The following is a 14,683-nucleotide window of genomic DNA, read 5'->3' on the forward strand; positions in this document are numbered from 1 at the left end:
AATGACCAAATCCTTTCCTAAACTTTGATAGATAGAACATCCTTAGTATATTTATCTTTTAAACTCAATAAATTTTTATAATAAAGGATTATGTGAGACATAGGGATGGTCTACGAGCATCAGCCAAACCCATAATTTAACTCTTATATTTTAATATTTTTTTCGTGTGACAACTCGAATTTTTCATTATTTCAATTATACCCATAAACTATACATTTTCGAGTCAATTACACACATTACCAATGTGACAAATTGTTAGAGTTATGCCCCACAAACCAATTATATTTACATATAATTGATCATACTTTACATTTTGATTCTTTATCTTCAATCAATTGTTATTGCAAGACATGCTGTTTTTATTTGTCATTCATGGTTGTCATCATTATTTATTGTAATCCATACTGGACAAAGTCCATAGATCAAATGAGATAATGGAATATGGTAGTGCACAGAGATGACGATCATGAAACATATTCCTTTCAAGCCTTGATTTTAAATGTTTCTAGTCATAGAGTTATTAGGATTGAACACTAATAACTCGGATAGACTAGCACTTATGATGCATGCTCAATTAGAAGAATGTCTCGTTTCATGGACATTGGTGTAAGGACACTAGTGCCTATATGTGGGTGCTTATTATAAGAATAAGTACACTGAACTGATCCGCTACAGAATTCTTAATGGTTATTATTTAATGTCAAAGTGGAATTTCTGTGTTGAAATAGTGCAGATTTATCCTTAGACTTGAGACATCATGGTAGTCTTATATTTGACTGGTTACACTTTGGTTCTTTTTGAATTCTAATGGAGTCATTAACAAACTATCACTGGGCATAACCTTATCACATATGAAGGTTTGTGAATGTCGAAATATGATTCATCACTTATCGATAAGATGAGAAGATGTCCTATGTATTCCGATGATTTCATGACTAAGGAAATCCTTAGCCAAGGTGAGGTAGAAATCAAAATGTGTTTTGATTTCACCTATCAAGTCATAAATCTGGAATGGATACATAGTTATTGAATGATTAGGGTTTCGTCATAAAACCATACCCTAAATTCAATCGAGACATAGATTGATGAAAGGATTTTACTGCACGGTAATTACAATTGAAAAGATCCGTGTTTTTCATCGTTGGCTAGTTATTCATGGCATATTGCTAGACGTTAACCATGATATGTAGGGTTTTAGAATTAATTTGATTAATTCTAAAACTATTAATTAAAGAGTTTAATTAAGAAACTCATAAGATGTGTAAATTAAGAGGCCTATAAGTTTAATTAAAGAGTTTAATTAATCAAATAAGTTGGGCCTTCATATAGCCTAATGGAATTGACCCTACATCTAGCCCAATTGTGGACCTAAAGGGTCACATACTTAGGTCGAGCCCGCTTCACAATTTAAAAGAGATATTCGGCCCAATGTGATTAAATGTCGGGCCTAAATTGTTTAGGGGTTTTCCAAGACACTATTAGGGTTTTTAAACTCTATAAATATGCCACTTAAGAAGATGAAAAATAAGGAGAAATTTCGGATCTCTTAAGAGGCGCCTAGGGTTGCTAGCATTACTCGAGGCGTTCGTGGAAAGGGTCGATCGTGTGAACCGACTTGGAGGAGTTCGTGTTTGGGACTCTACGGATCATAACTAGGCAAAATCGAAGCTACGCGGTCGGCTGGTTTCCTTACACAAATGACTCATATTATTGACGCACTTGAGCTCAATTGAAGACCTAAAGAAGAAGCTATTGTTCTTCAACAAAGTGATCATATGGACTGTGATTAGGGTTGGCTTAAGGCATAGGCCACTGAGGCCTATACTTAGGACCCCCTAAAGAAGGGGCAAAAAGTTGCAGAGCCCGTCGACCCTGCCTAGAAAGAGGCAAGGCTATTGGCGACTGATCAGTTGTCGGTCCCCAAAAAATATGTAGAGCAGTAGAAGCTACTGGCCCTGCCCAGAAGAAAGTTAGGCTGACGGTGACTGATCATTTATTAACCTCGAAAAAGAGGGCCCAAAAAATATGCAAAGCAGCAGAGGCTGCCGGCCTTACCCAGAAGGAGGCCATTGAGTCACAGACGGTCGACCAGTCACAGTCAACACCTAGGTGCCAACTTCCAAGACCAAGAAGAGCTAGGAAGAGACGACGAGACGAGGAGACTACAAAGAGAGAGAGAGATTGCGCCAGTACCGTTGGCCCACTACCCTTGTTGATGCCGATTGTCGAATGCCAGCCTCTTCCATTTCCTTACCTACTACAACAATAAATGTGGGGTGAGGTAAGGTGTGACATTTTGACTTTTGAGTAACATAGGAGAGAGAGAGAGAGAATTAAAAATTAAAGAAATAATAGAATGAGGAGGCTTACATTCACCTGCTGCTGACATAACTATTATTCTAGCTTTCAATTTTAAGTCTCCAAAATGTAACTATCACTTATGAGATGAGATTTGAGTAACGGTAAGAAATCAATGACCGCTGTAATTGGAACGGAACTCTCACCCCATGGAGTGAAACTATGAGTATAAAAAGGCTTGAGAGCAACTGAGCTTCAACCCTTCACCCATCTCCTCTCTCTCTCTCTCTCTCTATACAATTTCTCTAATTCTTTCTGTAAATTATATTTTGCTATAGAATATTGGCAACCCGATAATTGCTTTTATTTCTGTATTTCTCTTTCTATTATTTTTATCTCAATATTATGATTAGTTTGTAATGGTGTATATTTTGATTTTTTTTGTAGGTAATAATATCAAACTTTTATTACTATTTCATCAAGAATTGCAATCGTTCCTACTTTCTTGCATTTTTTAAAATTATTTTTTGAATAAAAATTTCTAGTAGAAAGTATGATTCTGCATTTGAAAAATGTAAGAAAAAAAAAAGAAAGGTGGAAGAATTAATTCAATTCCAAAAATGTGCACTTGATAAATTTGTTATTAATACTAAACACCAAATGCTAGAAAAATCAAATGAAGATTTAAATAAAAAATTAGATGAAAATTGTGAAGAAATTTTTGAGGATAACAATTTAAGTTCACCAGAAAAAAATAGTGAAGAATATGATGAAAATTTAGAAGAAGATGTTCTAATTGACAAGAATAAATTAAAATGTTAATGATGAAGATGAAACAACTATTAAAAATATTTATAATCCGGTACAATGGAAAAATTTAAACTCAAAACTAATTGATTTATTAGTTAAGAAATATCTAATTAGACATGTTTTACATTTTTCAAAAGATAAAAAACTTAAACACTTTTCTATAGTTCATTACATTCGAAATTTACCAAATGGAGAAAAACATGATATAAAATGGCTAGTATATTCAAAAGAATTAAATAAAGTATTTTGTTATTGTTGTAAATTATTTAATTTAAAATCAAATACAAGTTAATTAGCAAATAAAGAGTATGGAGATTGAAAAAATCTTAGTGCTAAACTTAAAAGTCATGAGATAAGTAATGAATATGCTATAAATATGAATACTTGGGTTGATGCTGAAATGAGATTACTTAAAAATAAAATAATTTATCAATATTTACAAGAGAAAACAAATAAATAAAGAGAAAGAGCATTGAAAGAATGTACTAATAAGAATTATACCTATTGTAAAAAATCTTTCAAAAAATAATTTGGCATTTTGTGGTACAAATGAGAAGATTTATCAAGATAATATTGAAATTTTTTTGAGTTTAATTGAAATAATTGATGAATTTAATCCAATAATGTAATAACACCTTAAACACATACAAAATCGAGAAATTCATTGTCATTATCGTAGTCATAATATACAAAATGAGTTGATAAACATTTTAACATTAGAAATAAGAAATGTTATTATTAAAAAATCAAAAAATTAAACTATTTTCAATTATATTTTATTGTACCCCATATGCAAGTCATCAAGAACAAATGTCTTTTATAGTAAGATGTATAGATATTTAACAAGTCCGATAAAAATAGAAGAGTAGTTTATAAATTTTTTAAAAGTTGATGATACACCTGGTGAAGGTATTTTTAATGTATTCACAAGTAAAATAAAAAATCTTGAACTTGATATAAATAATGTGAGAGAGTAAGGATATGATAATGGATCTAATATGAAAGATAAATAACAAGGTATGCAAAAAATATTATTTAATATAAATTCTAGAGCATTTTATACACCATGTGATTGTTACCGTCTTAATTTAATTCTTTGTGATATAGTTAATTTATGTGTTGATGTTATGATATTTTTTGGAGTCACTCAACGCATATACATATTATTTTCTTCTTCTACAAAAAGATAAATTTTTTTACAAGATCATGTTTTATATTTGACACTTAAACTATTATCACAAACACATTTGGGAAAATCATATTGAAAGTGTTAAAACAATAAAATTTCAAGCTTTACAAATAAGAGATGTTTTATATCAATTAGCAGAAACTCGTGAAGATCCTAAAACAAAAAGTGAAACTATTTCTTTAGCAACATATGAGATTGAAAATTTTGAATTTTTGTTAGGCATGATTATTTGATACAATATGTTGTTTGCTGTTAATACAGTTAGTAAATATTTACAAAGTAAATATATGGACATTGCTATTGCAATACATGGCTTGAAATGTCTTATTTCTTTTTTTAAAAACTATAGAGAAACTAACTTTAAATCTCCTATGATTTCTACAAAAGAGATTGCAGAGCAAATGAATATAGAACCAAAGTTTTGTGAAAAACATACAAGAAGGAGAAAGAAACAATTTGATGAGAATGAAAACGATGAGATGGAATTATCTAATGAAGAATCTTTTAGAATTAATTATTTTACATATTTAGTTAATCATGTTATTTTCTCTCTTCAAAATAGATTTGAATAATTTAAAATTTATTAAGATAATTTTGGTTTTCTTTATAATGTAGAAAAGTTAAAAAAAATTATGATAATAATTTGAAGATAAATTATTTAAATCTTAAATTTTTTTCTAAAATATGATATGCTATCTGATATTGATAGTTTAAATTTATTTTCAAAATTAAAATTTTTAAAAAAAATTATAACTATAGAAATTAAAACACCACTTGTGATACTAAATTTTATAACAAGGGTAAATTCTTTTCCAAATATATGGATAGCTTATAAAATATTATTAACCATTTTTGTTACTATAGTTTCAACAGAAAATGTTTTTCAAAACTAAAATTAAAAAAATTATACTTAGGTTCAATTATGTCACAAGAAAGATTAAGTAATTTGGTTATATTATCAATTAAAAAAAATTACTTTCTAAATTAGAATACATAAATTTAATTAGTGATTTTGAATCTCAAAAAGCAAGAATTTTTTTTTAATAATTTTTATTATTTTAGAAGGTTACTAAATTAGTTATTGCCTAAGGCCCCTTACACCCTTGAGTCGGCCCTGACTCTGATGGCAAACATGCCGATATCGAAGGTGAAGAACATGAGCGACAAGGCATTATAGTGGAGGTGATATAAATTCAACAATGGATGAAATGATCACTAGAGGAAGGGCTTCGTGGTGGCTATTGTGGAGTGCAGAGCGATCAGAATCGATTTTCTACTCATAATGGCATTACTTTTCCCCTTTCAGTACCAAAAGCAAAGATTTGATGGAAACACCAAGTCGTACCGCCATAACAGCTTTTAGCCATATCCAATTGCTGAAGATTTGTTTGTGTGCGTTTGGTTCTATATTGCATATTTATGATTGTATTCTTCATATGTCTTGATTGACTCGAAAATATATATATATATATATATAGTTTAAAAATATAATTGAAATAATGAAAAGTTCAAATTCTTATATGAAAAAATATTAAAGTATATCATAGGGGTCAAATTATGGATTTGGCCCACGAGGAGCACTAGATCTAACCATGAAACCTTGAAGTCATCAAGACTCGCTATAAGGAAACAACAAATTAGCATGTGATCACTAATTTGCAGTGGATTTTGTGATTGAAAATTAAATTTCAAAATTTGTGATGGATAGTTTTCTTTTTCAAATTAGCAACTAATTTTGCCACGAAGCATTGCAAAATAAAAAAAATAATTTTTTTTAATTATTTAATCAAATTTGTGAGGGTTTTTGTGATGGATACTTTTCAGTCGCAAATTTATGACCAATTTTGCAACAGTAGCAATCGTCTCAAATAGAAAATAAAAAATAATTATTAATTATTTAATCAAATTTTATGATAAACACATTTTTATTGTAAATTTGGGACTGATTTTTTTGCAATGGAAGCAATCGTTGCAAAATTAAAATAAAAAGAATAATTATTAATTATTTAGTTAAATTTGAGATGAATTTTGCAACCCACATGCTCCCATTACATATTTAAAAGAAAAACTAAAAAATAGATCTTTTAATCACTCGCATATTTAAAAAAATATATAATTATAATTTTAAAAAAAATTAGTGGCCATTACTATCTAACCTTTTGGGGTAGCATAGGTGGTCTATCTTATGCATTCGGGAGTTTGAGATACCACGAGTTCATAGGTTCAATTCTATTTTTGTGTAAAACTGTATAATTGATAGTATCTACTTGAGGGTCCTATTATTTTGCTTTTGATGGTGAAAGACTTTATATATTTTAAATTTGAAAATGAAATATCTTTTAGAGTGTGTTTGATTGTATACAATTTTTTATGGAAAACAATCAAACACTCTTAATTTTTCTATGAAAAAATATATATGGTACAAGCATTTATAACTTCTTTCCATGGAATTCATTTTCTGAAGGGGTGGGGTGGTTTTTATTTTTTAGACAATATTACCTAGAATTAAATTCTAAGTAATGCAATCAAACACACGAGTGTGTTTGATTGCATATATTTATCGTAGAAAATGTGTAATTATTACACATATTTTCTATGAAAACAATCAAACACTCTTAATTTTTCTATGAAAAAATATGTATAGTACAAGCATTTAAAGGTTCTTTCCATAGAATTCATTTTCTAAAGGGGTGGAGTGATTTTTCTTTTCTATGCAATCATTACTTAGAATTAAATTATAGATAATGCAATCAAACACACTTAGTGTGTGTGTCAAAATATTTTGAGAAAGAATAAAAACATTCTTTTAAAATCAACAAGGCAAAACCGTCCACATTTGTCTCCTCTAATTTTATCAATTTTCCAATATTAGCCTTGTTATTTTGATCCTTAGTCTCCTCTAATTTTAGTATCAAAGTATCCTTCTAAAGTCCATTATACAGTAGTTATCTGTTAAAATCACTATTTTCTCCAATTGAAACGAGTCATGAGTCATCATGTCTGGTTCAAGGGTTTATATATTTCGAGTTAGATTAACTAAGACTAAACACATCGATTTGGTCCAAAATTGAATCATCTCGATCTAGTTTTCAATCTAAAAAATAACAATTTTAGATTTTTAATCTAGTCCCACTTTGAACCAAAAATCAAGTCTATATATATGTAATATCCCGGTAATTCGGAGATAGTTAATAATTATTAATTATTGTATTTAAAGAAAAATATTAATTTAATTATTTTAGAAGGAATGAGAATTTATGGTATCTTGTGCGCGCAAAGGATAAGTTGGGAATTGGGATAATTGACTATAATAAAATCAAATGATGCGCTAACAAGTTATAAGGGCGGTGGCAACCAAGCGATTGAGTGTGCAAGTGTAGGGAGGAGGTCAAGGGATCGAAGCTTGGTGGGTGCAATGCTGGGAATTCCATTTTTGAGTAAGGCAGAGTGACAACTTAAAATTAATAGTTGCGACCTATGTAACGAGAAGAACTGCGATTCAGCGGGTTGCTCGCACGCATGCGCACGTGGGGAAGTTGGGATTGATTCCAAGGGAAAGGGGAGGCGCGGCTGGTTTTGGAAGAAAGCTGGAATTTCCCAGCAAGGAGGCTCCTAAAACGGCGCCGTTTCACATGAGGCGGTGGCACCAGCTGGGCTGCCACGCGGCAGTTTCTTGTGGCCCCTCTTTTTACCTCTTTAAGCGCAGAATAGTGAGTAAAATTGGCGGTGAAATCGGACAGCCATAGTGAGAAAATGGGTGAAGGATGAGCAGTGCGCAGAAGCGAAAATAGAGGAGAAAATTATGAAGAAATTGGAGGAAAATTCTGTTTAATTAAAGTTTGAATAATCAAGTGAGTGAGGAAAATTATACTGAGAATATTGTATGGTTGGAATTTAATTTAGGATGTAATTTTATTAATTTTGGTTGAATTAAATTATTTTGCAGTATGTAATAATTTAGCGACGTGTGGGTTTAAAAATCCTAAAATCTGCGAATTAAAGGCAAGCTTTTTACTTCTTTCATGAGTCTTATTCGATTTATGAATTCTATATTCTTCCCTAACTCGATTTGGTTCTAGAAATTAATTATGTACGTTATAGACAATTATTGTGCGAATTTTATTAAATTAAATTAAATAGGAGAATTTCGAGGTTTAATTCGGGAAGTGCTTACAGGGTATTGTATCTCCCTTATTTTCTTAGGAATGATGTCTAACCTAGTTGGGGCTAGGTTCTTAGTAAGTCAGTTGTGGTTGTGGGTACCCTCCGAGGTGAATTGTTGTAACCAAGAGACTCGAAATATGTTTATGTGAGTTATAGGGTGTGAGGTATAAAGCTACTGACTATCAACTGTTGGGTCGCGACAGTTGGTGGCTGAATATATGTGCGTCAGTTATCAGCTGTTACAATAGATTATAGACGAGTCGATAAAATTGGTACTGCCGGACACCTATCCTTGGTGTGTGCATACCATGATGTGGTTATGGTTTCTTATAGGTGTGAGTGGTAATGGAAGGCGACATGAGCCATCGTTCGGTGAGGTAACGTGTTGACTGTTTGGTGACACTGGGACGAACCGTCATCAAGTCGAGGACGGCTATCGACTGGTTGTTCCTAGTCACAGGTTATCGATTGGTACTTGGTCATTGTTGACCGGTTCTACCATTATGTGGCATATTGCATGATATTCCAGTACATGCGATTAGGCTTACATTCATTGGGGGTCATGCTTTGTATGTATGGGGAAGTGTGCACATTGACATAACCCAGTTGGCTTGTTGAGTGCCAACTTGGGTACAATAGGTGAGCATGTGCATTTAGAGCATTTTGCATGTGTGGGTTCTTATGTGGGCGTAGCATGGCCTGATGCTTGGCTTATGGGGGGCCTTGCCATCACGTTAATGTTGCAAAAACCATTGCATTTATTATATGTTGCATTGCATGATTACCGTTCGATATGGATTGTGATATGGAGTTAACCCTCGATAGCTATGAGTAGGAGCTGGGCTCCAGATAGCTATGACTCGGGAACTCCAGTATGTGATTATGATGGGAGCCTCGAGCTCGTGTGGATCGTGTTGTGGGAGCCTCGGGCTCATGGACTTTATGCCAGCCAATTCTTGGCTGTGGCAGGTTTGTATGCTGGGATTTGGGTGTCAGGATATGCATTTCTTACATGGGCATTAGGGATCGTTATGTGCATTGTTATATTGATGTTGAGCACTGATTACCCTGTTGCACAGTATGGCATGGCATTTGCATATGCAGCATTGCACTTTGCAGGGTGTATTTTGGGTAAGGGATGTATTCCCAGCATTACCATTGTTATGTAGCGAGGCATATGCCGGGTATGGTTTATTTTTTATTTTATTTTTGTCTTGCCTATATTTGGTGGAATGTATTCTAGTGTGGGAGGTATATCCTCAGTAGTCTTACCTCTACTCTTTTGTTATACTTACTGAGCCTTGTGGCTCATCTTGTTTTATCATCATTCTAGGTCTTTGGTGGCAATGTGTGCAAGGCGATCTCACCTAAAAAGATCCTTAAAGTGCGAGTTATGATCAAGGACTTGGATATTGTGACTTGTTTGATTTGATTGATTATCGTGTTGTTATGTATGATTAAGCTCCTGAGTAGTGTGAATTGGCCCCGTTTGTTGCAGCTTAATTAAAGAAATTATAACTTATAACTTCTTAGATTATAGCTTCTAAAACTTAGGATAAGTTGTGAACTTATTTGTTGCAGCTTCTTAGAAGTTGTAGTTAAGTAGTTGTGGTGTTTGATACCATAAGCTGTAAAATAACTTATTTTTGTATAATTGTCCATAATACCCTTAGTAGTTATAAAATGATAATTTAAAAATTAATTAGTGTATATGTATAAAATTCAAGTGTTATAAAAAAAATTAATTAAAGTATAGAGAGAGAGGAAGATGACGAGAGAAGAAGAGATTTGAAAATAGAGATGGCGGTGGAGAAGAAAAATCCATGATTGCGTAGACAAGAAGGTGATTCTTTGCTAAAAATAAGGGCAAAATTGTCATAAAAATGTAATTATTTAAGCAGAAGTTGTAAAAACTGGGGGTACCCCAGCTTTGAAAAAGCCAGCTTCTACTCCTTCTAAAAGTTAATAAAAGCTATAAGTTAAAATTCTATAAGCTAAAACAAACACTACATTCCAATTTTTTTGAAATTAGAAAATAGAAGTTGTAGCTTTTAAGCTGCAACAAACATGACCATTATAATCATTTGACTTCCGTTGTTATATTATTTGGGGCAGAACCGAGCCTATGCGTCTGAGTTATTAGTTGATTGTAATTAAAAATTGAAGAAATTTTGGATCATCACAATATATTTGAAGTCAAATTGTTGAACCAAAAATTAAATGTCAAATTATTATTGATTTTACATAAATCCATGTACTTATTAATGTGTTTATATCAATATATATTTGAATTTATATTAAACAAAGACAAAATTAATTTCTTGAACCGATTTGGACCGGCCTAACCTAATTCGCTAAGTAACAAGTCCAATCTTTGATTTTACATTAATACTCTTTTTTATTTTGAAGTATGATATTTTTGAAAGAATATTTTATTGACTTTTTAGTATTTGGATAAAAAAAATGGGAAAAGCATCTATTAAGCAATAATATTTTTTTTACTTTTTAGTATTTGTATGCATTTGATGGTCTTTTTTATTTTTACTATTTTTTTAAATTCAAGGAAAATATCATAAAAAAGATAAAAAATATTTTTTGTTTAAATTATTTATATTATCATAAATTATTTTTTCTATTGTTATTTATTTTATAGTAAAAATAAAATAAATATATATTAAGAAAACCTTTGTTAGAATTTTTTTTTTTAAATTTAGAATCTGCATTAATTGCTTGTTGAACCCTTTGGGGGCCCCTAGACATGGAGCCTCATGGTTGGCCCAACAAGAAGATGAATGATTATGCCCTAAACCTCTTTTTAGGAATCCATAATTATTTATTATTACCCTAATCCTACTATCCTCTCGTCCATACCAAAATTAAACAATCATTTTGTTAGTTCATACACTATAGATTTGAGAATTATTAAAATCAATCAATTTGATTTCCATTCTGTTTGAAATGAATTAGACCCAATTTAAATGATTAGATTTAGCAATGTTTAAATTTCAGTCCAAAATGATTTGATCTACGATTCAGGGACAATGGGTTTGTCTCTCGGTGCTAAAACTAATCATAATCGATTTTTAGTCCAATCTAATTTGGTATCAGTTTAGCCAAAAACCAATAATACATATCATATTTTTTAAAATTTTATATTGAAAAAAAAAAAGAGTATAGACCTATTTGATCGTGACTTAGGTGATCCAATTTTCGATTCAAAATCTCTACAAATTTTGGCCTTAGTTTAATCTGATCTACGATCGATTATTTTAGTAGTAATTATAACTTGGTATTGGTAAGACAAAGTTTTGAGTTCAAATAAAGTAATCAATCATAGTGTTAGATTCATTTCTTGGCCTAGATTTCCTCTAAATCATATCTAAATGACTAAATCTATAGTAGAATAATTACTTCTAAATTAAATGTGTTAAAAGTTTTTTATAATTAAAAATATATAAAATATGAAAAGACAAACTATACACGAGTAATGTTGGGACATTCCTCGAGCTCAACACAATCAAACAAAAAAAAACTAACTCACAATGGGCTACACAATCGAGACCTCCATAACAAAGAGGCCAAATCCTTAGTACTTAAAAGAATTCTATCGAATGTATTTTGGAGGGAGAAGCTAAATGTCAACCAGAGCCCATCTCAAAAGAGACCAGGAATATTAGAGAGTGGAGAAACGACTCCGAACTGTATTCTAGATTAGATGCGTTAATTGAGATTTCGCATGCTTTTACCCATTAAAACACCTATCATTACACTCACGTCATAAGAAATAAACTAATTCTTAAAACACTAATCGACGAACTAGTGACCAAAGACCCCAATTTGAATGGTAATTCACTTTAATTTGAATGTTCTTTTAAATTAAGTAAAAAATATTATTTAAACACTCAAGTGATTCGCGTGTTATGTTTTTATCACATTAAATATAAATATATAACTAAAATGTTTAAATAACATTGTTAAATCTCTCAAACTTTGTAGGAAGAATGGTCCATTTCGAGACTGCCACGTGTAATACAGACGTGGTGGCCACGTGGTGTCTTCCTCGGATGCCTTTTCTCGCTGTGCTGCCCCACAAAAAATACTAAAAAATCAAAGTTGGATCTCTGCCACCGTCTCGCAGGTGCAGGTCTCCACAGACAAACAAAACAATCAAACACGCTAGCCTTCTCCACGCGCCCCCATGCGCGTGTTCCGGCTTCCCCCCAAAATACTGTTCAAAGCTCCATGAGATTAATTCTTTTAACTCTAAATAACACCTCCCCCCACGTGCCCCCCACGTGATTCCTGGGTTACGGGTTCAAACCGGACCAAACCAAGATTGAATCCGAAATTAAAAATTACTACTTTTTGAATGGAAGATTGGATCGGTATTTTCGGTTCCAACGTTGATAAAAATTACTACTTATATTTATAAAAATTACTACTTATTAAAAATTATATTTATAAAAAGATTTATATTTTTTTATTTACGCATTATTATTCCTTACTTTTTTTTTAAAAATATTTTTTTTTCTTTTCTATTTCAATTGTATCCGTTTCCCATTTTTTAATTTTCGATGCTATATTAATAATACAATGTCATGACAAATCATCTAAGAGAATAGAATTTCATTAACAAATAAAGTAGATTGTCACATATGTCCGTTTTAATAGAGTTTTATTATGCTAGATTACTTATCTAGGTATTATATAATTGATATAAAATTAATAATTTTAAAATTTAGTGTAAAATAAATAATTCGCTAAAATTTAACATTTTAAGTGAATAACCCTTTTGAAAACAAATATTAATAATGACAATTGACTAATTTTGATTATGCATACTCTCGTGAGCCTCGTCGAACTTTAGGACAACGTGAATTGTGTTAATTTGGAGTTGAGGATAAAACATAAAATGCAAGACGTTTTTATGATAATCACTCGCATGCATAGTTAATGTATCAATAATTTTGTAGGGATACAGACACTATCCTTATTGTATGACGGATTGCAACACAAGTTATGGTATGTGACTAAGGGTATTCAAATTTTATTTTAGATCAGATCGAGTATATACTGATCTAGTTTTTAACTCGAGAATTGGGAAGAATCAATTTTTTATTAGTCCCGGTCCTAGTCTCGGACCAAAGACCCAATACATAATTATAAATTATAATAAATTAATACAATATTACAACAAAACTATGTTGTTGTTTACAATTTTACATAATATAATATACAAAAACTATTATAACCCCACATTTGAAATTAAAAGAAACAAAACCCTAACTCGAACTAAATCGTTTTGATCCAATCTGATCCAATCCAATTCTTTTTTTATTCGGCTTGGTCCAATCTAGAGATGACTTGAACCGATTAAACACCCTTAAACATGAAAATTAAAAATAAAGAATAAACTAATAAAAAGCATAACTAGAAAAGAAAAAGAAATTAGAAAAGGAACAACATATAATTGATAATTTACGTAAAGGGCACGGGCAATGAGAAACACAGGACCTTACACGTTGCAAGACGCTTATGTAATTATGTTGTTATGCAAAGGGGTGTTGTTCAATAAAATGAATGTAGAACGACATCGTTTATGATGTGGAAGCATCTTGGCCCATTTGTATTTAGACGACAACCTTGAGTGGTTAAAAAAATATATTTAGAGATTATTTTTATATTTTTATAATTTAAAAAAAATTTAGAGATTCATATAAATAATTTGAGTGTAATTTATCCCCGATGAAAATCGAGCTTGTTATCCTTTGGTATGCATTGATAAACATGCTAATAAGCATAATACTTGGAAATTACATTTATAAACCCAAAAATTTATGTATAAACTAGCGTGAAAAGACCATTTGTCATTTATAACTTATCTCGAGTAGACAAAATATTTATTCATTTGGTATGAATTTTTTACTTAGTTTCTATTGTTGAAAGTATGTAGAAAAGTCCAAATATTTAGTCGATGAGCTATAAGTTGCTTCTCAAGTGAAAATATTTGGCATTTTCAAAAAAATTATATTTTAATGTCTATTTTTGTAACTTGATGATTTAAATTTTATATTAAGACCTTTTCCGAGGAACACAACTAAAATGAAAAAGAAAAAAAACTAAAATAGTGAATAAAGACTATTCTTTCAAACATGACAAAAAAACCATCCATAACTATATACAATATTAAAGGAAAGTTTCAAAAGATTAACATTTAAGAAA

The sequence above is a fragment of the Diospyros lotus genome, chromosome 15 (genome assembly GCF_014633365.1).
Source record: "Diospyros lotus cultivar Yz01 chromosome 15, ASM1463336v1, whole genome shotgun sequence".
Taxonomy (NCBI): Eukaryota; Viridiplantae; Streptophyta; class Magnoliopsida; order Ericales; family Ebenaceae; genus Diospyros; species Diospyros lotus.